The sequence below is a fragment of the Petromyzon marinus genome, chromosome 8, assembly GCF_048934315.1.
Source record: "Petromyzon marinus isolate PM22_M1 ecotype Great Lakes invasive population chromosome 8, UKy_Petmar_22M1.pri1.0, whole genome shotgun sequence".
Lineage (NCBI taxonomy): Eukaryota > Metazoa > Chordata > Hyperoartia > Petromyzontiformes > Petromyzontidae > Petromyzon > Petromyzon marinus.
In genome coordinates this window covers 16,959,796-16,986,131 of record NC_133674.1, presented here as the reverse complement: position 1 = coordinate 16,986,131, position 26,336 = coordinate 16,959,796, and the positions used below count along the sequence as shown (strand labels likewise).

Below are 26,336 nucleotides of genomic sequence, written 5' to 3'. Positions count from 1 at the left end.
CGCTTGTGTAGGGGGGAGCGGTGGCGTAGTGGTTAGCGCTACGCTTACGCTACGAACCCAGCGACCCGAGTTGGATTCCCACTCACGGCCACCGACACCGGTGGCGATTATCTGAACCCGGTCCTGGGCCTCCTCCCCTAGGTCTACTCAGCCTCAAATGAGTACCTGGCGCGGTGTGTCAAAACATCGCCGCTGGGGGGGGGATACAAAGGCGGTCGGGCGTGGTGCTTGACCACCTACCCCCTCGTGTGCCGTGCCGGACCTTCGTATGTGCTCGCTAAACAGCACTTGCCCCGACAGTCTGTTACAGGCTATACGGGGGATCTTTGTCTTTTGTTGACATATACAACCCATGTGGGGACACGCACAGTCCGCCTGTCGATCCACTTTGCTGGGTGTATGGAGCCTTCTTTCCCCCCCCCCCCCCCACGTCGTGATGCAGGCGGCGCGCTGGTCACATAGCGTTGGGGGGGTGGCGTGGTGGGGGGGGGCGTCGTGGTGGTGGGGGTGGCGTGGTGGGGGGGGGTGGCGTGGTGGGGGGGGGGGCGTGGTGGGGAGGGGTGGCGTGGTGGAGGGGGGTCGGGGTGGTGGGGGGTGGCGTGGTGGAGGGGGGTGAGAGCACTTGGAGGCGAAATTTTGGTTTTGCTGCACTGCCCTCTGCTGGCCGCAACGTGCCTCCTCATCCTGTAACACCCAAACTCGTTGGTTCTTTCGGTAAAGTCACGTGAGTATAAAATAAAACAAATCACGACGTTTCGGGCGAAACACAAGCGTCCATCATCAGGTGGGAAAGCATGGTCTGCTGCTGAGGCAGACTGTTTTTAAAAGGTTTGAAATGGGTGTAGCTCAAGAGTCATAAAGAAGTGGCCGGGGCTAGTGATGTTAATGTGAGGAATTAGCATGATGTTAATGTGAGAGATTAGCATGATGTTAATGTGAGAAATTAGAGGGCACGGAAGTGGCATGTTAATGGGAGAGATTAGCATGTAAAAGTAAGCTAGGAGAGTGGCCTCCTAAACGAGGGCACAGAAGTGGCTATGTTAATGTGACAGATTATCATGTTAATGTGAGAAATTAGAGGGCACGGAAGTGGCTATGTTAATGTGAGAGATTAGCATGATGTTAATGTGAGAAAGAGCGGCCTCCTGGACGAGGGAGTGCAACCCAACGTGTGTGATCCGAAGGGCTTGTGAGTATGAGAGTGCAATCCTATAACACCCTGTTAGGCACGGCGGTGGTGGTCGCATCAACACAATCCAGGCTCAGCTCCCTGATGAGATTTCCGACGTCTGACCCCGATAGGGCCCAGACTGGGTCGAGTTCGGTGTGGGTTAGAGATGCATTGAAGAATAGGTTCAATCTTGATTTGAAGCTTTCGTGACTGCAGGAATCCATACTCTTTGGTTCTTTCGGTAAGTCACGTAGGTATAAAATAAATCACGTTTCGGGCGCAACACAAGCGTCCGTCATCAGGTGGGAAAGCACAGGTGCTTGTGTTACGCCCGAAACGTCGTGATTTAATTTTATACCTACGTGACTTTACCGAAAGGACCAAAGAGTTGGAATAGGTTCGGTTCGGTACACGTGCGTACATGTAGAGCCCTCGGTAAATCCCCTGCTGGATGAAGGCCTTTCCCCACGCCAGGTGGATCTGTGTGCGCGTTGGTGGAGGCGGGGTTTCAGCAAGCGTAGCACTAACCACTACGCCACCGCTCCCCCCCCCCCATACAAAGACAAAGCTCCCCCGTATAGCCTTAACAGAATGTTGGGGCAAGTGCTGTTACACACAAAAAACAGATCCCCCGTATAGCCTGCAACAGACTGTTGGGGCAAGTGCTGTTAGCGAACACCTATTTAGGCCGGCACGGCACACGAGGTGGTGGGTGGCCAACACCACGCCCGGCCGCCTTTGTCTCCCTAGTGGCGATGTTTACACATCGCACCAGGTACAAATTTGAGGCTGAGCTGACCTAGGGGAGGCCCAGGACCGGATTGTTTGCTGCACTCTTGCTGCCCAACGCGTATCCCCCGCAGCCAAAAACAACCCGCTGTGCATGGCAGTCGCCAATACAAACACTTTGTAAGTGAGCAGGTATCACACGATAGTTGTTATTTTTTTTAGACTCGACCCCAATTAACTCCTGTGAAGAAACAATACAACTCACCACATCTGCCTGATAACTTAAATATGCGTTAATGATTTTGGAAGGGCCATTCCCAGAAACGTTAGCCTATCACAATATTTGTTATAAGACAGTACATCCTTGAAGACGAGATGTTCTCTCAAGGGATTTTCAATATTAAATAAAACTACATGTACGTGACAATGTGGTGATTCATATTCTTAGTTTTTTCGGTAAAGTCACGTTGAAGAGAAACAACAAAATAACAAAATATATATAAAACAATAAAAAATTCTCACGACGTTTCGACCATAACTCAAACGGTCATCATCAGGTGTGTCGGTTTGCATAAATTTATTTTGAAAACGGCATATTTATTTATATATATAAAAATAACGTTTGCGTCACGCGCAACGATTGGCTGTTTGCCAGGACTAGTCCATCTATTTTTTGAAAAGAGGAGGGGGGAGACGAAATTTGTTTTTATGTATGCTGTCTGAAAGCCACTGTAAGCGTGAACAATCAATCAAGAACTGAAATGATTTATCAAATCTTTCCAATGATTGCTAAGATAGAATCCATCTTCTCGGTTGAAATTGTCTCTGTGTTTGTATATGTGGATAGCCTCATGAACGAATCTCTCATGGAAGCCAGATGGCTTACAAAGAACCTCCGTCTTGGAAAAGTCAATGGCATGTGAGCCTACTGAATTAGAACAATGATCTGCTACGGCCGAGGTGTTGGTCCTACCGTGTTTAAGGTCTGCTTTATGTTCACGAATGCGGTCCGAGACATGGCGTTTGGTTTCTCCAATGTAACTACTACCACAGAGGCAACTTAGTTTGTAGACACCAGGGTATTGTATGTCCGGAATCACATCTTTTACAGACGGAACCAGATCACGGATTTTATGTAATGTGTTGAAACGGACCTGGATCTTGTGTTTATTCAAGATTTTGGAGATCTTTTTTGTGATCCCAGTAATGTAGGGTAAAGTGATGGTTTTGAAAGGCTCCTCAAGAGGGTTCTTCTTCATGGTTTGAGTGATAGCTTTGCGGATTGTATAGTCGGAGTAACCATTAGCCCTAAGAGCTTGGTGTACGTGCTTGAGTTCACTGCTTATGTGTTCCTGGTCGGATATGCATTGGGCTCTATGATACAGAGTCTTGATGAGAGAATTCTTCTGTGATGGATGGTGGTGGGAATCCGGTTTCAGATAAGCATCCGTATGGGTAGTTTTCCTGTAGACAGAGTGGCTCATTGAACCATCAGGTCTCTTTTTAATTAGGACATCCAAAAAAGGTATCTTGCCATCTATTTCGACTTCCATGGTAAATCTGATGGCTGGGTGTATGGAATTGATGTGGTCGAAGAATTGGTCTAGAGCAGGCCGGCCATGTGGCCAGATGACAAAAGTGTCATCCACGTACCTCTTCCATAAGGTTGGGCGCAGAGTGGCAGTCTGGATGGCGTCAGTCTCAAATTTCTCCATGAAAATGTTAGCTATAACTGGAGAAAGGGGGGAGCCCATTGGGGTGCCCTCAGTTTGTTTGTAGAAAGTTCCATTCCAAGTGAAGTATGTATTGGTTAAACAGTGTCTCACCAGGGGGGGTACCTCAGTGTTTCATAAAATCCGTGATCTGGTTCCGTCTGTAAAAGATGTGATTCCGGACATACAATACCCTGGTGTCTACAAACTAAGTTGCCTCTGTGGTAGTAGTTACATTGGAGAAACCAAACGCCATATCTCGGACCGCATTCGTGAACATAAAGCAGACCTTAAACACGGTAGGACCAACACCTCGGCCGTAGCAGATCATTGTTCTAATTCAGTAGGCTCACATGCCATTGACTTTTCCAAGACGGAGGTTCTTTGTAAGCCATCTGGCTTCCATGAGAGATTCGTTCATGAGGCTATCCACATATACAAACACAGAGACAATTTCAACCGAGAAGATGGATTCTATCTTAGCAATCATTGGAAAGATTTGATAAATCATTTCAGTTCTTGATTGATTGTTCACGCTTACAGTGGCTTTCAGACAGCATACATAAAAACAAATTTCGTCTCCCCCCTCCTCTTTTCAAAAAATAGATGGACTAGTCCTGGCAAACAGCCAATCGTTGCGCGTGACGCAAACGTTATTTTTATATATATAAATAAATATGCCGTTTTCAAAATAAATTTATGCAAACCGACACACCTGATGATGACCGTTTGAGTTATGGTCGAAACGTCGTGAGAATTTTTTATTGTTTTATATATATTTTGTTATTTTGTTGTTTCTCTTCAACGTGACTTTACCGAAAAAACTAAGAATATGAATTACTGCAGTCACGAAAGCTTTAAATCAAAATTTAATGTGGTGATTGTTTTTTTTTTCATCTGTGCACCCCTACCAACGATATCCCGTTTATTCTCGCTGTCAAAAAGTGTTTGTGCTCACGTTTAAATATATTTTCGGAAGATGTCAAATGTTAAAATACTATATATTTTTTCGATTCAGAAATTCCAGAATTCTAAAGTTGCGTACTTCTAGCCCATGAACAGCGTTTGAGGATTGGCGTTGTTCATCTTAACAGGGTAACTAAATGAGCCCACTGAGATTGAATTTTTGAAAGACACTCAGACGAAACGCAGACACAAACTGGACTATAACTAAATTGTAAAAAAACAAGCGTTTTAAGATAAAGGTACACGATTTATAGCTTAGAGAATTACATAGCATACAATACAACTCACCACGTCTGCCCAATTCTCAATGAGAATTGGCAAACACACACGTTCAAGTTAAATACTGTACTTACAGCGGTGTGTTTATGGCTTTGACCAATATGAAGGACATTTGACAAAATGACACGCACACGGAATAAAAGCACTACTTAATTAGCACGTCATGTTTTTATATGATTTCATTCTCCAACTGTATAGAGCATTTTTATTATCCTATTATGATTACCCTATTATGATTGCCATTTGGTCCTTCTGCCCTTGTAAGGTCTACCCTAAAAAAAAGATATTTTCTCTCGCTTGGGATAATGTGTTCCCGTGTCAAGCAAATCTCACTAAAAGCAGCGGGTGGTGTAATTTAACATTGGAGGATAAGACTAATAATTATAATCCAGACAGACAAAACCGGCGTATATTCGCAATACATGTCGGAGATCAATGCGAAAAGTAGGAAGATAGCAAGTAATTTGACAGAGAAGTGAAACGTAGTGTGTGAATATTGTACTTTAAATTTTGATTTAAAGCTTTCGTGACTGCAGGGATTCATATTCTTGGTTCGGTAAAGTCACCACGTAGAAGGGAAATAAAATAATAAAAATATAAAACAATAAAATTATCACGACGTTTCGACTGCAACACAAGCAATCATCATCAGGTGTGAAAACCACAGCAAGAAAATTTGAAAAAAGTGGTTTTTTTTTACGTTAGCACCACGGAGAGCGATTTGGCAGTTATTTAGATGGACGAGTCCATCTATATTCTTGGTTCTTTCGGTAACGTCACGTAGAAGGGAAACAATAAAACAAAAAAACAATAAAAATATATATTTTGTTTCCCTTCTACGTGACTTTACCGAAAGAACCAAGAATATGAATCCCTGCAGTCACGAAAGCTTTAAATCAAGAGTCCATCTATGTTCGGAAAAGAGGGAGACGAAAATAATGGATGCGGTCTGAAAGCCACTGTAAGCGTGAACAATCAATTAAGACCCGAAATGGTTCATCAAATGTTTCCAATGATTGCTAAGCCAGAATCCATCTTCTCGGTTGAAATTGTCTCTGTGTTTGTATATGTATATGTGGATAGCCTCATGAACGAATCTTTCATGGTAGCCAGATGTTTCCCTTCTACGTGACTTTACCGAAAGACCAAGAATATTGTACTTTAGTTGGTTTGCGTCTCGATTGCAAAACACACTTGCGTGCACGCTGATGCCATGCCACGTCAGCACTTTACTGATAACAAATACAACAGCACAATAATCATGTTTATTTTAACCAATCAGTTTATAAGTGTGCGATTACCCATGCCTTTGCTAATGCTTATTATATTTAACCTGTTATTATTCTGACAACAAACAGCGTGTATTACTATTCAATACAAAAGTGTTTATTTCAACTTGAGAATTACTAACTCTAAATTGTGAACACCAAGTCACAGGAGTCTGCAATGCAATAGGACATTATTGACACTGCCCCTTAGGACGTTGGTGGTTTATATTATTAGACAAGGATAATGTACAACTGTGAACGGTTTAATTTGTGTATACTGTAGTCTTGAGAAGTACTGCCTATATATAAACCACTAAATGTATAACACTCCATCACAATACTCAGAGGGGAGTATGGTATGGCATATGTTGCTATATTTAACTATACAGTGTATGGTTTATTTCGTCACCACGTTTTTCTCATCGCAACAAATATCAAGTCGCGGGGGAGAGAGCCAGGAGTGGTCAGTCAACGACACTGGGCCCCCCCCCAAGGACAAAGATCCACCGTGACATACCCCTAACAAGACTCTTGTGGCGAGAGCTGCAAGCGAGCACCTATGATGAGTGCCGGGCAGGGTGGTGTGGCCCAACAACCACGCCCGGCCACAAAATGTGCCTCCCACAAGCGGCGATGTCTTTTTGTTTACACCGCAGCACGATGTCCTCATCTGCGACGTAATCGACCGGTTCAAGATAACCGTCACCGGTGCGATCCGCGAGCGGGCATCGAACTCGTCCTGCCGGGGTTCGGTAGGTAGGTTAACCGCCGCGCTGCAGCTTCCCACGAACGCAGTAAAAACAAAACCCACAAAACACCACAAATCGTGCGGGCTTCAGGCGCGGCTTTAGTAGCGGAGGAAACAAAATGGGTAACGCGCGCAAGGATGAACAATGACGTCACCAGCGACGCATTTCCGGTGACGATGGTGGTGGGAGGGGCGTGGACTTGCGTGGCTCCCCCCCCCCTATCAGCGCGTCACTCCGAAGACCAAAATCCCAGCACAACAACACACGTGCAGCACGCACTATTTAAATGTAGTTCAGTTTATTTTGGTATAGCCCTGTGAGCCATTCGGCTCTTGAATCGGGTGCAACCACAACAAACAAAAAAACAAAAACACGAACAAGAAAAAACATCTTAAAGTGACTATGTGACTGTGCAAACAGAAAATCCATGGAAGTCAAACAACAACCACAAAAACTTAGATTAAGGCCATCAGTCTAACTCCGTACAACAACAAAACAAACATGTCCATGTTTTCCAAATCACCAAAAAATAAAGCCATAATTGCAACGTAACAGTGATCACAAGGATTGTGACCGAATTTTTACAATAAACTACATAGATAACATGTAACACCAAATCCTAGAGCCATAGCTGGCTGCATGAGTTACTCCACAACAACAGAAGCCTCGGTCGGAGTATCAAATTTTTCAATGCACCTTTAAGATCAGCACGCTAAATCAAAATACAGATAATACTTTGCAGCGTCATCCGGAGCGAAACATTTTATTTTATTTTACGCCAATGAATAGCAGTGGCAGCTAGGGGTGTACAACTCCTCTAGAGCAGTTTTGAGAGAAGATCTCATTGGTAGCGATTCAAGTTGCAGTTTATTGGCAATAGCATTCCAGACTCTGGGGGCATCAATAGCAAAGGCCCTTCCTCCAGTTTTTGTACGGCAATAGGGAATGTGAAGCTGGTAAATGAGCGAAGACCTGAGGTCAAATTTGTTCTTTGAAACAGAGAGGAGATCCAGCAGGTAGTCTGCGGATTTTTTTGTAAGTACATCGTGAATAAATAAGATCTGGTGCACAAGCCGTCGAACATTAAGAGATGTTAAGTTTGACCCAATGTAGAGATCACAGTGGTGAGTCCTATATGGGCAGTTCAATGTAAATGTAGGGCCCTAAAACAACGACAAAAAGAAACACGACGTGACGATGATGCGATCCCGCAATGAGAAACGACAATGTGACTCGCAGAATGGTGAAAACTTCGACTTGCATGTGGGGGCATACTGACTTTAGAGGTGATTCATACATTTGGGATTTAAGTAGGGTTAAATGAAATTCAATGTACGTTAGCGGAAGATAGGCTCGTGGAATCGTGTGCGGAATAATTTATTACAGGATATTTGATTATTTTCTATCTACGTGACTTCACCGAAAGAACCAAAAAATATGAATAGGATATTCGTGTTGGATTTTTCGGTTGAGATTATGATTTGAAATTCGAAATGAAAGAGACGGACTGAGACAGAGCATTACGAGATGTGTCAATTTAAAAACAACACGTGAGGATGTAGACAGTACACACACGGTCGTGGCAGTACAAATGAGACAGCACAGAGGCAGGCGTTACAACATTTACAGACGAAAGCCACATGCACAGAATGTGCATCAAACCTTCGCGTGAGAATCGGCATTTTTAGTTTCACATGTGTTGTGCATCGAGTTCATATGATCCCCTCCAGCCACTAGAGGCCGCTATATTTACCACTATAATGTTTAATTCTTGAAACGTGCCAACAACCGAGGTTTTTTTTGTGGCGGTAACATGTATAGCCCTCTTGTCAATCCACTACAGAATTAGACATGGTCTCGTTGCACTATGATGGTCGTAGAAGCTATATGACTATACCTTCACCACGCTGGGAGCATGGAAAGTGCAGTATAACAATACATTTGCTGTACTGCCCTCTGCTGGCCACTGCGCGTTGCCCTGCACATTCGGGGAGATTTGACCTTTTGGAAAACCAGACAAATTTGTCAAAGGGTTGCTCGAGATATGGAGAGTATAAATGACTTGTCAAATATTCAATCGGTTTTACCCTGACAGCTTACCCGTTTGCAGGCGTACCGACAATTAAACTTTACCATTAAGCGACGTTACGGGCAATGATCTTTTATCACAAGACTACCCGTAACGTATACTGTATTATAGTAAAATTTTAGGGCAATGCTATTGACACATGTGTTTAGTGTTTTGTTTTTGTTGTTATTTGTGCTTGTGCACAACTGCCAATGCAGTATAATTATTGAGGTAATTGCGGTCAATTCTCAAGACGCGTCTGTAAGAGTTATGTAATCCATGCATCATTTCCCTCCTCCCCTGACTTCGTTGTCAATGGAACAGAAACTACTGTAAATTCGTTGCCGTGGGACATAATGGATTAAAAGCAAATATGAGCACAACTCGATTCTGCCTTCCACAAGATAGATTACAATGTTTTAGCCCATCCGTTTATTAGCTTTCCAGAACCAGTGTTATCAAGCAGCATTTGATTACATCTGGTAGCCCAGCAGCATTTGTTTAACAATGTCTAAACCGGTCCAGTTTGTTTGCTTAAACAAATGGAAGTAAGATGGTGGAAGAAAACCTTTTTTTTACACAATGTGGAGACAGAAAAGAGTTCTGCTTATACTATACTGTATATTGTGATGGTTAGTAAAGGATTACCGGATTATAAGACGCTCCACAAAAACGTATCCCCAGTGTCAATCGTTTTAAAACCTGGTCACACCTACCAGAATATTTTATCATGCAGGTTTTTTTTGGGTTAGATCGCGTAAATTTATAAATGTGTCGATAAACCCACCACAACCAACTAGTAATGGTTGTCACGTAAACAGAACATGCTAATTCGTCACTAGTACAGCACACCGGTGTGTTGGAGAGCCAAGCCACAACATTTACAATCTTGAGTACGACGTTTCGCCAGTAATTACAACTAGCTTCATCAGGCGACAGCCAGATTTGTGGAGAAGTCCTGTTTCGATATAACCCCAACAAAACATGTGTTATGAATATTGGTCGCGAAAGCCTACGTGTTAAACAAAATATGCTATTCTTGCGTGTGGGATTTTTTTGCACACAGCGTTGGTGTACGGTGCTTTTTTCAGGAATATTTTTGCTGTTTTTTTCCATGGATTTTCTGTTTGCACAGTCACATAGTCACTTTAAGATGTTTTTTCTTGTTCGTTTTTTTGTTTTTTTGGTTTGTTGTGGTTGCACCCGATTCAAGAGCCGAATGGCTCACAGGGCTATACCAAAATAAACTGAACTGAAACTGAACTGAACTGTTTGGGTTTACATGGTCACAATCGCACCGTGGCTCTCCTTTAATTTGCAATTCCCTAGGGAGATGTTGCGCATCGGTGGGGGTTGAGAAGTGTGACGTCACGTAAAAATGCGCAACTTTAAATAAATATAGACAACACGTCACGAAAGATTTAAATCAAAATTTTACGTTCTACTTAATTAAATAAACTTTTAATAAATGTTTTCTCCTACAACATCAGAGTGCAGCGGCACATTAAATACGCACTACAATGACAATAGTTTAAAGCGATTTGAAGCATGTTTTATTTGGGGGGGGGGCAGAGCTTTGTGACGTCATATTTGAGGGGGGGGGTCTGACTTTTTGTGACGCCGTGTGACGAGGGGGGGGGGGTCAAAAATAATCCAAAACCGTGTGACGTCATTGATGGACGGTCCCTAACCGCGACACTACCGCTCCCCACAGGAGGGGGGTGTGGAGGTTAGGGGCTGGGGGCGGGGCACCATACGGAACGTGCGTCTTATAATCCGGTAGACTGGGGGATACGGTGGGAAGGTGGGTGGGAGGGGGGGGAAGGAGAGGGTGAGAGGGGAATGGGTGGGAGGGAAAAGGGGGGATGGAAAGGGGGGGGAATGGAGAGGGGCGGAGGGAGAGGGGGGAGGGAAAGGGGGGATGGAGAGGGGGGGAGGGAGAGGGGGAGGGAAAAGGGGGATGGTGAGGGGGGGAGAGGGAAAGGGGGGGATGGATAGGGGGGGCAAAATGGGGGGGGAGGGGGGAGGGAAAGGGGGGGGAGGGAGAGGGGGGGAGGGAGAGGGGGGGAGGGAAAGGGGGGGGGATAAAAAAAAAGTGTTGGGTGTGGGAGGGGTGAGAGAGAGGGTGGGAGCTCGACGTTGACGCGATCGCGTCATCTTCCCGTGCGCCGCGCGTCATCTTCCCGTAGCGCGCGCGCCCACGCGTCACGATCCCGCGGCCCGCGCGTCATCGTCCCGTGCGCGCCGCGCTCCGTGCTGCGTCGTGACGCCACCGCCTTTCGCCTTGCCCGAGCCCAACACGACGGCGCGCGCAGGAAGGTGGTGGCCGACGCCGCAACCGAACGACGACCGCCAACCAACCACCACCGCCAGCATCATCAGCAGCAGCAACAACAGCAGCGAGCGAGCGATCGGTAACCGCCGCCGCAGCAGCAGCAGGAGGAGGAGGCGGCGTCTCTGTTAACAGAGCGACGCGTTGACGCGCTCGCGACAAGTCCGTAACGAGAGCGGCGGAAGCGGCCAGTGAGCGAGGTTTGTGTGCGGTGCGCGCGTGCGGTCGTCGCTGGTTGTTGTGCGTCCGGGAAGAAGAAGGGGGGGGGGAGGTGTTAGAGAAAAAGAAGGCGAGCGAGCTTGCCGTCGATGTCCGTAATCGCCGACGTCAAGCGGCGACAATTGTTGCGGTGGTGGTGAAGAGGTGAAGACATCGTTTTTTATATTTGCCGTGTGTTTAGTACGTGCTTTAACCATTTTTCCGACTCCTATTTTGGCTACGGGCAGTTAAGAGATAGAGAGAGTGAAAGGAGTTGGGTCTACGGCCGTGTACAAAGCTCCCCACCTGTGGGGAGGCATGGGGGGGGGGGAGGCGATTTGGTGGCTCCCGCTGTGTGGGAAAGGTGGGAAAAAATTGAGCACAAATTGTAGGCGGCCGAGGGCTGAGCCCGAGACCTGCTGCTGCTGCCGTAGGAGGAGGTAAGCTCGTGATTTTGTTTTCTTCCAACGCTCGTCATTCACAACATCACTGCATCCAAGGTCATCATCGCCAACATCCCCCCCCATCATCACCGACATCCATGATCATCATTATCACCGTCCATCGCGTTGGTCATTGACAATGGAAAGCCCCCATTGTTGGTATGTCACTTTGCGGCATCATCAGCCATAAGTCGTTCCATCGCTTTTGCCGAAGGCCTCTCCGAGCCGTCGCCATCCCTCGTGATCCCACGTTGTGATAACGCCAAAATAATAATCCACTCGTCTTCTCACGACGAGTCCCGATTTCATCATTTCATCGCTCCATCTCCTGGTGTCCATAGCCTCGGAACGCCGTTCCACTTCCCTTGGCTTTGCGGCATCGTCCGCACACGTCCATCCGTACGTGCCGCGCGCGGCTTTATGTTCGTACCGATTATAAAATGTTATTGTGTTTTTTTTGTTGTACGATATTACTGTAACGATATGCACTTGAGGTGGTGTGTTGTGCTCTGTGTACGAGCGGTAACGCGTGTCTCTTCCTTATTTCAATTCTTAAAATAAAATAAAAAATATCTCGGGGGTGTAAATCCTGCGCAGTGACGTCGGCAAGTAACAAAAATAAAAAATAATAACGATGTAAAAAAAAATGCACAACAGCGGCGCTTCCAGTTTTTCCTTTGTGCCTGCATCCCCATTGATGTCATTTAATCCAGGTGAGAGTCATTGATAACACATTGTGCGATGAAGACCTGTCTATGGGACATCCGAGGGAGATATCTCAAGGACAAGGAAGGGGGGGGGGGGCGAACAGGGTACTAATAAAGTGCTGCAGAATAATATTACATTTACAATCCCTTTGTCAATCCACTGTTGGATGAGGCCTACACCTCACCGTGACGGTCAACGGGGGTTGTTAAACAATTTTTCACCACATTGGCAAAAACTCATCCCCACCCCAATCCCAAAAACCCACAGTGTGGGGCTTGTCTGACCATGCTGTACATGACGTTTGCCGGTGCAGGTTGGTTTGAAGGGGATTGCAATGGACCGCTTGACGCTGGTGGTGGGAATTGAACTCGTGTCGTTGGGATCTTTGCGTCGTGCGCTAACCAAATACTATAGAATGGTACTTCTGATGTCTTTTACCCAGGAAAAAAGCTCCACCGAGCGAGTCCCAGTGCACATTTCTTTTTCTGGGAGGACCTGCATTAGGATTGTTGGCCAGTCCCATAAATGAGTAGCAGAGGGTCCCAGTGAAAACCCACCATGCTTACAATGGCAATACTCAAAGCATCACACAGATTCAAGCATCAATTTCTGGACTGCTCTCTAAATAACATTGGCAATTATTTACTCACCAAAGCCTGACCAAGGCCCATGCCTCGTATTTAGGGAGGCTCCTGCATTCTGGTGTTTGGCCAATTTCCTTTAACGAGTGGCTTGTTAGAGAAATGTTGGCGTTACCAGAGAAAAGCCATGCGTACAAGGGGGTGACACTTAAAGCTCCACATAGATTTTTGTAAAGCCTATAATACCCGATATTCCCAGGCATTCTTCCAAGTACTCCACTAACCAGGCTCAAGCCTCTTTAGCGTCCAACTTATGATTAAATCTGGCACATTAAGGGTTATTCAGCTGTAATTCTACAGTGTTTACTCTGTGCCTAGCAGGCAATGTACCTTACTAATTTAATTTACCTTTGTAATGTCCCACTGTGATTTGATGTGGTATGCCCATAGCCCTGGTGTAAATTTCATGGGTGATTTATGCACCAATAGATTCAGATTTTGTGGAATATATATTATTGTGGGTGGATCAGTTTTATAAAGTGCATTGTGCTGTGAACCTGGTGGCCTGAGTTCTATTCCCAGCCATGGCTGACATCAGAAGTAGAATTAGTATCAGTTGTGAGTGATATCTAAGACCGGTCCTGTCCACCCTCCTTCACCTACCCATAATGACTAGCATGGTAAAGTGTGGAAAGATAACCCCGATGACCAACGTGGCATGAAGAGACCTTACCCTGGAGTTCGATTTGCAAAGTTGCCGTACTTTATAATTATTGTTACATATAAGTATAATGTACAGTACATAATCACCATGGCCCCGTGTGCAAGGATAAGGCGATAGTCTGCGATGAGCTGTTTAGATATACTGTTAATGATCTCATAAGCCCTTTAGAAGATGCCTTGGGAATTTGAAATTATTTACAGTGAGGGAAAAAAGTATTTGATCCCCTGCTGATTTTGTACGTTTGCCCACTGACAAAGAAATGATCAGTCTATAATTTTAATGGTAGGTTTATTTGAACAGTGATAGACAGAATAATAACAAAAAAATCTAGTAAAACGCATTTAAAAAGTGTTATACATTGATTTGCATTTTAATGAGGGAAATGAGTATTTGACCCCTCTGCAAAACATGACTTAGTACTTGGTGGCAAACCCCTTGTTGGCAATCACAGAGGTCAGACGTTTCTTGTAGTTGGCCACCAGGTTTGCACACATCCAGGAGGGATTTTGTCCCACTCCTCTTTGCAGATATTCTCCAAGTCATTAAGGTTTCGAGGCTGACGTTTTGCAACTCGAACCTTTAGCTCTCACCACAGATTTTCTATGGGATTAAGGTCTGGAGACTGGCTAGGCCACTCCAGGACCTTAATGTGTTTCTTCTTGAGCCACTCCTTTGTTGCCTTGACCGTGTGTTTTGGGTCATTGTCAAGCTGGAATATCCATCCACTACCCATTTTCAATGCCCTGGCTGATGGAAGGAGGTTCTCACCCAAGACTTGACGGTACATGTCCCCGTCCATCGTCCCTTTGATGCGGTGAAGTTGTCCTGTCCCCTTAGCAGAAAAACACCCCCGAAGCATAATGTTTCCACCTCCATGTTTGACGGTGGGAATGGTGTTCTTGGGGTCATAGGCAGCATTCCTCCTCCAAACACGGCGAGTTGAGTTGATGCCAAAGAGCTCCATTTTGGTCTCATCTGACCACAACCCTATCACCCAGTTGTCCTCTGAATCATTCAGATGTTCATTGGCAAACGTCAGACGGGCATGTATATGTGCTTTCTTGAGCAAGGGGACCTTGCGGGCGCTGCAGGATTTCAGTCCTTCACGGCGTAGTGTGTTACCAATTGTTTTCTTGGTGACTATGGTCCCAGCTGCCTTGAGATCATTGACAAGATCCTCCCATGTAGTTCTGGGCTGATTCCTCACCGTTCTCATGATCATTGCAACTCCACGAGGTGAGATCTTGCATGGAGCCCCAGGCCGAGGGAGATTGACAGTTCTTTAGTGTTTCTTCCATTTGCGAATAATCGCACCAACTGTTGTCACCTTCTCACCAAGCTGCTTGGCAATGGTCTTGTAGCCCATTATTCCAGCCTTGTGTAGGTCAACAATCTTGTCCCTGATCCTTGGAGAGCTCTTTGGTCTTAGCCATGGTGGAGAGTTTGGAATCTGATTGATTGATTGCTTCTGTGGACAGGTGTCTTTTATACAGGTAACAAGTTGAGATTAGGAGCACTCCCTTTAAGAGTGTGCTCCTAATCTCAGCTCGTTACCTGTATAAAAGACACCTGGGAGCCAGAAATCTTTCTGATTGAGAGGGGGTCAAATACTTATTTCCCTCATTAAAATGCAAATCAATTTATAACATTTTTGACATGCGTTTTTCTGGATTTTGTTGTTATTCTCACACTCACTGTTCAAATAAACCTACCATTAAAATTATAGACTGATCATTTCTTTGTCAGTGGGCAAACGTACAAAATCAGCAGAGGATCAAATACTTTTTTCCCTCACTGTATGGCTCAGGATTTTCATTTATTTGTAATATTCACTGGTAAAGGTGGCTTTTGGATTTTTTTTGTGTTGAAATCAGGTGACAAGTGTTTTGCAAGAACACTTGGTACGTACCATATCACTCGCAGTGTCACGGAAGCCGTTTTTTTTCCAGATGTCCACGCAATTCAGTTAGACCTATCCATTGTGAAATGTCTTATTTGCTGTAATAGTGCAAGATATAGTATTTTTTTTACGCTGATTTCCTTAGTTAAAGCACCTGTCCAGTGGCTGACTTGCTGTGTGAAAATTGATAACAGGGCAAATTCGTTAAATGAAGAGTTAATTTACTTGAGCGAAAAGCAGGCATCAATAAATATATGGTGATTTAATGGAAAAAGGCAATTACGTTAAGGCACAATTTAACTATAATCTCAGTGGTCTGCATTTTCATAGCATTGTTTGCATTTTGTAAATGCAAAGGTCAGCTTTAGCCCCCGGTTTGTAAGTGTCAATGTGACCTGGTGCCTAAACTCAGGCGAGATTCCAAGCTGATCAGTCATGCTTCTTGTTGAGTTGTACTTCAAGTGAATGACGCAAATGTCCCACTTCATTGATCGGCAGCCTTTTCCACCCACTCACATTGGCCAGCAAAGGTGTATACTACTCATTAAATGCAGTCCTGTGGGGGCACATTTATTTTTCAGGAACACCAAATATTGGCTTCAGATGTGAGGACACTCACTAAATGAGATAAAGGATGGCAATGGCAACATCGGAAAACAGGCTGCTGCTGTTATACGCATATGTTCCTTGGGATATTTGAAAGGTATAACCAGTCATTTTCAGTACATTAGTGACTGCTTGACATGTCTGCAGTACACTGAGTAAAATAATTTGCATACATTTTTAGTGTTACTGCTGAGGGCGGGTGCATTTTATGTTTTTGAATCCAATATTATTACTAATTACTATTTACATGAACGGGCCTGTTTTGTCAATCCAGTGCTGGATGGGCGCTTTTTCATAGCCTTCTAGGCCTTGAGGGATATTTGCCCATACAGTCATTATAAACGCTTGTCAGTGGGGTGGTGGGGAGTTCCGAACAATAATTGATTTTCCTGCACGGATTTTTTCAATCTCTAGTACACCTGTCTTTTGTGTATGATGGCAGTCATCCAGTCATTATCCAGGCTGTGTGCTGCTTACCTTCTGATATATAATGAGATCTGGCGCATTCAGGCTGCTTTTCTGCTAGGCAGTTTCCATAAACATATAGCATTCAGAATAAGTTGTGAATCAGAATTGAAATAAAATTGGCCAAATCTAACAGAACAAATGCACTTTAACTGCACAAACGTATGAATGTTAACAACACTCCATTCTGTAACTATAATATTAAGCGATTTAAAATATATATCATACGTACATTGTACTTTAATTGTTACATGAATGACACCTGGTATTTGATTTGGTACACATACCTGAATTAAAAATTATATTATTAGGGCACGACAGGATGGCTTTGGCAAGCCAACATTCCAAAGCCTTGCTGCTCACAATGTGCTCAGTTTGAATGATCGCCGGGGAGTTGGTTCCTTTTGCTGCAATGGCTAATGAAGGCAGCTGCGGGCAGTGGTTTTGACAGTCCGGGCTCAATTCTCCCTGGAACATTGGTCCACGGCACAAACTCTGCACCCAAACCGAAACGTGGACAGCTGATGTGACAACGCAAACGAACATGTGCTGATCGACAAACGCATCATTTTTCAGGAGTACATTCTGTTTTGCTAGGTTTCATTCAAGCATGCTGCTTCCTCCATTTGTGTACAGCATGTTGAAATGCAGCCGCATTTAGATGATTTAGAACATCCAAGTTGTGTTGAATTTTACACGTAGCTATAGTAATTTTTTGGTGGTAGTAATTCACAAGGGTATTCCAGATTACTCGTGTGAGATATTGTTGACGTTTTTGATTGAATTCCGCAACAGTTATATTTAATTTAATTGAGTCAGTTGTTAAAATGTTCCTTAGATAATCATTCAAGTGAACTCTGCTTGTATACCGCTTGTGCGATGTGCCCGTTGTCCTGCATTTTGTTAGATTGTGTGTGTGTGCGCGCGTGATGCCACGGACCTGGCGGCTTGTGCACGTGATATCTGAATTCATCCTAGGCCTACGCAAGGTTGACCTAGGCTGACGTGAGTAGCGGTGTGTAAACATTGGCAATGGCGAGATGAAGGATTGGGCATGGTGTTGGCTCCCTTGCCCCCTTGTGCTCTGTGATGGTATTCATAGGCGCATGCTTGGAGCACTTGCCGCAACAGTTTATGTAGGCTACACAGAGGATCTTGGTACTACGTCTCTCGTGTTTGTGTGTGTGCTGCTGGTGTGATAAGCGTTAACGTGTATGTCTGTCATGTTTGTGTGCGAGTCTGGCCTATATGGTTACCCCTATGCCAAGAGGATTGGCTGCCTAATTATCAAGTCTATTAATTTGTGGAAGTGAGAAATAGCAAAAATAACAGGTGTACAATGTACTTATTGTGTTCCAAAAGTACATGTTGTACAGTGCTTTATTGTCAGTTATTATTATTAAATAAAAACTGTGACTTCATGAACCAAAATGTATAATTGTTGAAATTTGTAGAATAAATCTCATCAATTTAGAGCATCATTTATATGATTATTTCATCACACCATGTGTGCTGTATAATGAATTATAAGCATTTTATATAAAACAGAATTGATTTTCAGTAAACCATATATTTGCAATATATAGAGATTTTTTCTTACTATCGGCACATCAGATACGACTACAGTACTGTATATTATTTTGTAATATCACATCCTCGTTTTAATGGACACCAATAAAGTCGTTAAGCCAGTATGTTCTCGTGTTTAACCAGCAAATTACTGCAAATTCAATTTTTGTATCTTGAACACTATATACTGTATCCAAATAATGTATTCATTGTAGCATTATAACCAATAAACAAGCATTGAGCTGAACTAGGTAAACATTTATAAATAGGTATTTCAGTGGCAAAGGAAAAACTATTGATTTTAGAGCACGTTGATGTCATGCAGGCAAAAAATGTGCCATGGAAATCCATGAAATCGACTCCGAGCCAACAAGCAAAAAACTAACCTAACGCGAGTGGACTTAAATTATTTCCATTTTGCTTTGATAATAGCATGGGTCAGTCTGAAAGGTTCGTCAGATGTGGTTTTGGCCCTCTTAGGGCCTCAATGTTGAACTTTGACCTTAATGAAAACCCCTTGCTTAGACCAATTGAATCTCCAGTGTCTCTTTTGAGTAGAGCAGGCCAGAGGTCAACAACATTTTACTTTTATTTTTGGTAAGGTTGATTTATCATCGTGAAAACATAGCTGAATGTCGAAAGCGCAGGTTTGAATTCTCCCATTACATAATTGTAAACATAACGAATGTAGGTGATTGGTAATACGCAACCTCGTCAGAATCCACTGCATTTTGAAGCGTTCCGTTTTTATGGGTTTACAGTTCAATAATGCATGCCACGCATAACCTCCTAGAGCCACTAATAAAAATGCATTGCATGTAGTTGCACACTTAAGTCAACCGACTGCCGCACAGCCCATCTGACTCATAATGCATGTCAGCTGTGATCTGCGTCTGTGTATTTAATAAAGACCCTGCGATTGCTATGCCACATGCCATCCAATAAAAAAATCCTGCCATTGTTAATTTGATGATAATTTTTACCGTGAACAAAATATACCGTACTGCAAAACTGCACAATTATTTTGGATCAATATTTTTACAAAGGAAATGTAGTGGACTTGGGCAGGACACATTGCTCAAAGGAATGACGGCTCATGGTCAAGAATAATGATGGAGAGGCTGCCAAAGAATGGAATGTGCTCGAGAGGATGTCCAACGAGAAGATTGAGTGATGGAATCCGCTCATGTCCAAGTACTAGGTGGATAATTACATTGCAGGATGGCCATCATACAGCAGTGGATTGATCATGCCTGATGATGATGAGCATTTGGAAAGTGATTGGTCTAAATTACTTAGTTCCCTGTGGCGTAGCAGTCGTTTAGGTTCATTCGTCTTGTTCAATATTTTTTACCAATTACACCAAAAGTGCCCATCTTGTATGTAATTAAACGGAGTGCGGTTTAGTTATATCAGTGAACGGGGATGAGAAATAAAGCAAATCAAATGAATAATTTTCAGACATTTTAATACTCCATCTCGCCACAGTTAAACGGTGAACGCCATCTGACTGAACCACTGTATAAAATGCGCTTTGCTATTCTGCTTAATTGTTTTGTTGACTACACAGTATTTGTATTGATTAAATAAAAAAAATACTACTTGTCCAAAAGTGCCATTTAACGACTCGTAGAATGAAATCTTAATTTATTTTTACCACGTAGATTCATTATAATAGGCGAAATATGCAATCTTTACCGGCAGTGATTAATATATTATGAACCCCCATGTCCTCTTTTTAATAATTGCCATTTTTTTAATACCTTATTTTAGTATGCAACATAGTGTTTCAGTGCTATGCTGTACAAACTTCAAAGGTTGGAGCGGTGCTACAATGCATCATGAACTGTGCTATGAACCCCAAAAAACTGGATTTAATTCCTAAACAGGGATTAAATTGGTCTCAGACCGACCTGCAATTACCCACATAGGGAGAAAAAAATGGTCGTACATTTTTTATTGTGTTAGCTTTCCTGAACCCATGTTTTGTATTGTTTGTTTAAACTGTCCACGTTTAACTTTTGGCTAAAGTTAATTCTGATGTAATCAAGACTTTTCATATTAACTAGGTGATGCTCCAAATTGAGATGTGGTTTATAGACCCAGGGTGTCTGGCCACTGTCCTTAAGGACAAACGGAAAATCTGATTAAAGCAGATATCCAATAAACCACGTTGATATAGGGGGGGGGGGGGGGCATTTAGCAGATCCTGTAGTCCGCGGTGCACCATGGGAATTAAACCAAATATTCCATGAAATGTTTTGTCTCACGGATGCAGTGTGCTGCGGGGTTATCGGAGGAAAGAGCCACGCTGTTCCAGTACGGATTACAGGGAAAGCGCGGAATGAGACTTGAGGCTAAATTAATCGGGGATACAGTCGTGGGTTGGTAGGTTACGTGTTGTTCTGACGCCCACGTTGAGCAAATCTGCCATGATATCAAAGTAAAACAAAGGGAAAATCCTTTTCTACTCAACAAATCAAGTCAGCACAGCTAGTCTGTGCAGGTGCAAAACATGCGATTGTCAAATACAACATGCACAAATATTTACCTCTGCGTTTCCCTGCAGCTCTGCGTTGGCCTTGTTCACTTATATGGCTTGCCGTCACAAAGCGTTTTCAGTCTGCCATACATTACGGGAGCAGTCGCGAGACACCAATAATCCACAAATTGCATGGATTTGCGAATTTTTTTATTGTGGATTTCCAGATTTTTGCTGTAATGCTCATAATGTTGAATTGTGATAATTTTATTGTTTTGTATATATTTTATTATTTTATTGTTTCCCTTCAACGTGACTTTACCGAAAGAACCAAGAATATGAATCACTGCAGTCACGAAAGCTTTAAATCAAAATGTTGAACTGGTTCACCTTATATAACTCTTGATTTACTTGTGTGATGCTTCACCTCGTGGCCTCCTGTGCACTATGCTCAGCTTGCAGGCCACCTGAGCATTATGCCTCGACTTGACATAAATGATATATATTTCCATTTCAAGGTGCATTTCTCTTATTTGAGTCACCGTCACCTCTTCAAAGTGAGCAGACAATTCCCCACGTAGAACTTTATGTTCCCATTTATATCACTCCGAGGTGTTTTAGGTATGCACCGTGTTGTTCGGCATGATGTCCAATGTTTCCCTCCCTGTGCTTGGAGCTTATTCAGGAAGTGAAGCAAAACATAGAATATCGTGCTTGAACAGCCTGTGGTACAACCAGAAATCATACATCAAAAAGCCATATTGCACAACCACGAAAACCTACACATTTCTATAAATAGAATTAGGGTTAGCAGTTGGTAGATCACCAATGAGAAAAATATATATGAATGTTCTTGTGGTGACGAGAACTTCATTGTGGCACACTTTACTTTGCTTTAGTACGTGTAGTCGTGTTTACTTGCCTCATTTTCAATCACTTAACCCACTTGCTCTGACGTGTTGTCTTTATAACCTAAGTTTAACTGGCTCAATATTTAACACATTATTTATTGCAGTACTAGTCACGAGAATGGTGGTCATATGTTCCTGTTCATGAATAATAGTAAGTTGGACAGATGTTGTGATTGAGCACTTTGAGTATGTGTATTTCGATTGTTAATCACACTTGTTAATTAAAGGGCGATGCTGACTATAGGTCACTCGATTTTATTCTCACATTTGATATTGGGGTTAGTCTTTAGAGAAGACAGATGCAACTCAAAAGGGAAAATAGTTTCATAAATGTTATGAACAGAAACGTAACTTGTGTACACGTCCTTTAAATGCGGCTGTATATTTAGTATTCAATCTTGTGAGCATAATATAATTGTTTATCAGTGAACATTTTAACATAAAGCGAACATTTTAACATAAAGCGAAGCTTTAAAATCCTGTCATTTATAAAGCACACAAAATAAAATACAAAATCCCATTCACAGTTCCTCAAGTGTCGGTGGATAATTACCATGCCCGCTACCACTGAACGCACCAGCGTAGAGCTGGGATATTGGATTATTCAACTAATTGAATACTGAATCGATCAGCTTCATTACTTAGGTATTCAAATAAAATGAAAAGAGTTGGGATGGAGAGTCTTTCCCCTGTTTTCCTTACCGTGCTGATAGATGGGAGATGATGAGCAAGGCTTGAGGTAATTGCATTATCATCCTCGTCACGCTGTACGTGGCTTTTAGGGGGTTTCCCCTGTCTTTGGGAGCGTATGCGATTTCAATTGTTTTAGGTGATTAATGGACTAATCGTGATTGCTCTGTACCAGTGGCATGAATATTGTCAAAACGCCTTGGCCACTTGGATGGGTTCCTCCACGGGTGGCAAAGGGCCCGTGGTTACTGACAATGAGGACGGGGATCCAACATTGGTTGATCGCGACCTAAAACCAAAATTGTGTATCCCGACTGAACACATTCTAAGTATGCGGCCGTTACGATGTAAGTGTTTGCGTGAAGAGGTGATTGGCGATGCGTCGCGACAGATCATGGGCAAGACCAGCACAGAGCCACACAGTAGGGGTGTCGAGTATGTTTATGGATATACGATGGCTTCCTTACACCACACACACACACCCACGTATCCCTCTGGACACCCCTGCTCTCTCTGTAAGAATGCAGTGGGCCCCAGTCCTTTCCTTAGCACTCCTTCCAGGCCCTTGGCGCTATCACAAACCATGTTGCAGCGCATGTGCAAGTTCTCTAAATGTTGCAGGTGGTGTTGCGTGTATTATATTGCCCCCTCGAGCAATTACAGTCGCAGGCTGTGTCGTGTGCATGTTGTTACCCTGCAAGGCCCAAACCAGTTGCAGACGGCAACTTGGTGGGGCTTGGGCATTGCTGCTCGCTCACGCCCGCTCTTCTGTGCCGAGCTCCGTCTTCGGCATGGTGCACAAAATTAACACAACATGGGGTGGGAATATATAAAAGCACCTTGCCTGAGATTTGAACCCCCAACCCTAGGGCATTAGTTTCCTTGCCCCAAGCTAAATCCATTATGCCACCGACTCATGAGTTTTACCACGGTGCCCTGTGTTTGCGTTGTAAAAAAGCGCCAAATATTTTCCTCTATAAATATTGAGCACCTTCAAAGTTGTCAGTCGAAAATGTCGGGCGTGTTCAGTTGCACGCGCTTTGGACACGCATGGTCCTTGAATTGCCGTAGGTTGTGCACGCCCATCTGGCACGGTCCCCCTGGTGAGTGAAAAATTAAGCAAATAATTTGTCCGAGCGCTGTTTACGTTTTTCAAATGTAATGGGTTATTGTTCTCGCCATGGTGTTGTCAGAGGCAGGTTCAGGGTATGATTGTTGTCACGTGGGATATTGGCATTGGTGGTGTTATTATACTTGTGCTCAAGTGAGGCGTTGAGTATAGTGTGGGATGAGGGCACTCGGAGGGGGATTGGTACATTTCCAATGTTTAACTTCATACTGGGGAATTATTAGTTGTTTAACGATGAAGTTGGAGTGCAGTGGCTCGTGCTATGAGCCTGGTCGACCTGAGCTTGGTTCCTGGTCAAGTCTTAACATCAGTTGACCAGCTTGGGGAAGTACGGTCAAACAACCTGCATAACTAAAAGGAGTGGGAAGACCTTCATCTATTGGTGGATTCTTCTTCTTTATTATTATTTAAGGTTTTTTTCTGTATTGCTTAATTATTCTGGCCCTGTATGATGTTGCTTTATCATTTTAACTTCATTGCTTTTGAGCACATATCTCCTATTTTGGCTCAAAGGACTCTCACATGATTATAAATAATGGATATTGATTGATATAAAAAGAAACAAGAATTAAACAATGCATGAATCATGGATAACTGCTTTTGAAATTCCTACATTTGAAAGGCATTGCCATATATAATTGTGTTAACTTCAGAAGTGTATTGCTTAAATTGTATTAACGAAACTTGATTTATAATGTCAAATATGCCTGAATACAGATTTTTTTAGTGGTCAGTTAAAAAAAAATGCTCATAATATACTCTGAAGGACTATCTTTCCTAATATAAATTCTAAGACTGAGGGATGGCGACGGCATGGGGAGGCCTTCATCCAGCAGTAGACAGACAATGGCTGATAATCATCACGGTAATGATGAATATAAGAAAATACCGCCAGAAAAAGGGGAAAACCCCTATTACAAAATACTGATACTTAATTATTTCAACAAAACACTTAATTACTGCCATGTAATGTAACAGATATGTTCATCATGCACAGTGAACAAAAATGGAATACATGACTATGTAAACAATTGAAAGCCAAGCTTCAATGATTTGTAACTTTTCTTCATCAGCCTTTCAGGTGATGGGTTATACGAAAGTAAACATACAAGAGGCACAGTTGCTTGTTTTCATCCTAGGCTTAGTGTTTCGTGGCAGTACATAAGCTGAATCGCAAAGGACATGTCTCTCAATGCAAGGTTAACTATAGCCCATGGCCTTCAACATAAATTATTAACTCTTTTAAAGAGTGTAGCTTCGTGAAGGTGTAAATAACCACACACGGGAAAGTGCTGCGAATTAAACTTGTTTTACTTATACAGCACCTGAGTGCTTTTGCGGTGTAATATTTAGCACTCTTGCCTAACAATCTAGAGGTCGCTGGTTCATTCTCCTGGCGTGGCAGTTGAAGCAACGGTGCAACTTTCTTAAATCCGCACCCCAGCCTCTGTCCACCCAGTGGTATGATACATGGGTACACCACAGCCTATCATGCTGGGGTTAAAGTTGTCGGTATTAACCCAACTCTTCCAAGACGTCTAACCGGTGTGAAAAAGTGGGCCAAGATATAATCTTGGGGGAGGCTTTTTGACCTCGCGAGTGGAAGCACCTTCTGCCAGCTGTGGCTTGATCAAGAAATCTTAAGGCTGCAGCTTTGCCTTACTCATTATAACTACCTCATGGGAAAATATCCAGTGTTTCGCTACCTGTGAAGTGACCAATTAAATTCGGCTTGTATGTGTGTACAGTCCAATGGATCTGTCATCCACCAGGTTATTGCATAGCAGGATGTACAGTTTTGTACATGTACAGGCTTCTCTCAATACACTGGATGAGAGCCTCCCCACGCTGCGGGGGGTTCGTCTGAGTTATTTGACCATACTTGACTGTGTTTGGTTAGTGCGGGTTGGATGGCAGCAGCAGTATTGTATTGTGCAATGATTTTTGTTTTCTCCTGCTTATCATGCAGCCTCCAGGGTGGTCAGGGAAGAAGCCGTTAAATCGGCAGTAATGTCCTCAGTTTACGGTCAAGACCACTGCCGTACAGTGCAGAGAAATTTGACACGTGCTGTAGATCATTGCTATCCGCATGTCGGTATTTTTAACATTTATTGTCTTGCCGGTGTCACTCCCGTGTAACAGCCACACAATCGCTAACATACAGATAAAGCCTGTTCATGATTTAGAGCACGTGAGCACCGTTTAAGATTTAGACAGATCTACAGTACTTGGAAGTTATGGGCTGTTGGATTTTTCAATAAAATGTTCCCCCATAAAATGGTATCCCCACGGTAAATCATCACGCAGTGGGAGATCGCTCCTTCTTCTCTGCTGCCCGTGTGTGAAATGGCCTTCCTTACAGCCATGTTTGCTGTCAACTCCCAGCCTAAAATCAAGTCCTGCATGTCCTCTGCCCGTTGCTGTCTCTTTTCTAAGGAGAAAAAATATATCCATTGAGAAAATACCCTGGGGGGAGCAGTAATACATGTGGTAAATGCACTGTGCTATGAACCTGGAAATCCTGAGTACAATTCCTGGCCACTGTTAACATCAGCAAAGAGTGATATCTGAACCGGCCTTTGCGCCTTCCCTTGACCAACCTATATTAACCAGCATGGCAAAGTATGGACAAACAACCCCCATGACTGACGTGGCA

The 26,336-nt window shown here is 43.4% G+C and overlaps 1 protein-coding gene across 2 annotated transcripts in view; it reads left to right on the top strand.

Moving 5' to 3' along the window:
• Window positions 1-11,136: 11,136 nt before the first annotated feature.
• Window positions 11,137-26,336, top strand: part of LOC116940312 (mitogen-activated protein kinase 8) — a 44,336-nt gene continuing 29,136 nt past the window's right edge. Inside the window, exon 1 of one of the 2 annotated variants that reach the window (XM_032949959.2) lies at window positions 11,137-11,474. The gene's annotated coding sequence lies outside the window, so the exon portion shown is untranslated. The remainder of the gene's footprint in view (window positions 11,475-26,336) is intronic. The other variant, XM_032949958.2, reaches the window with a different exon arrangement.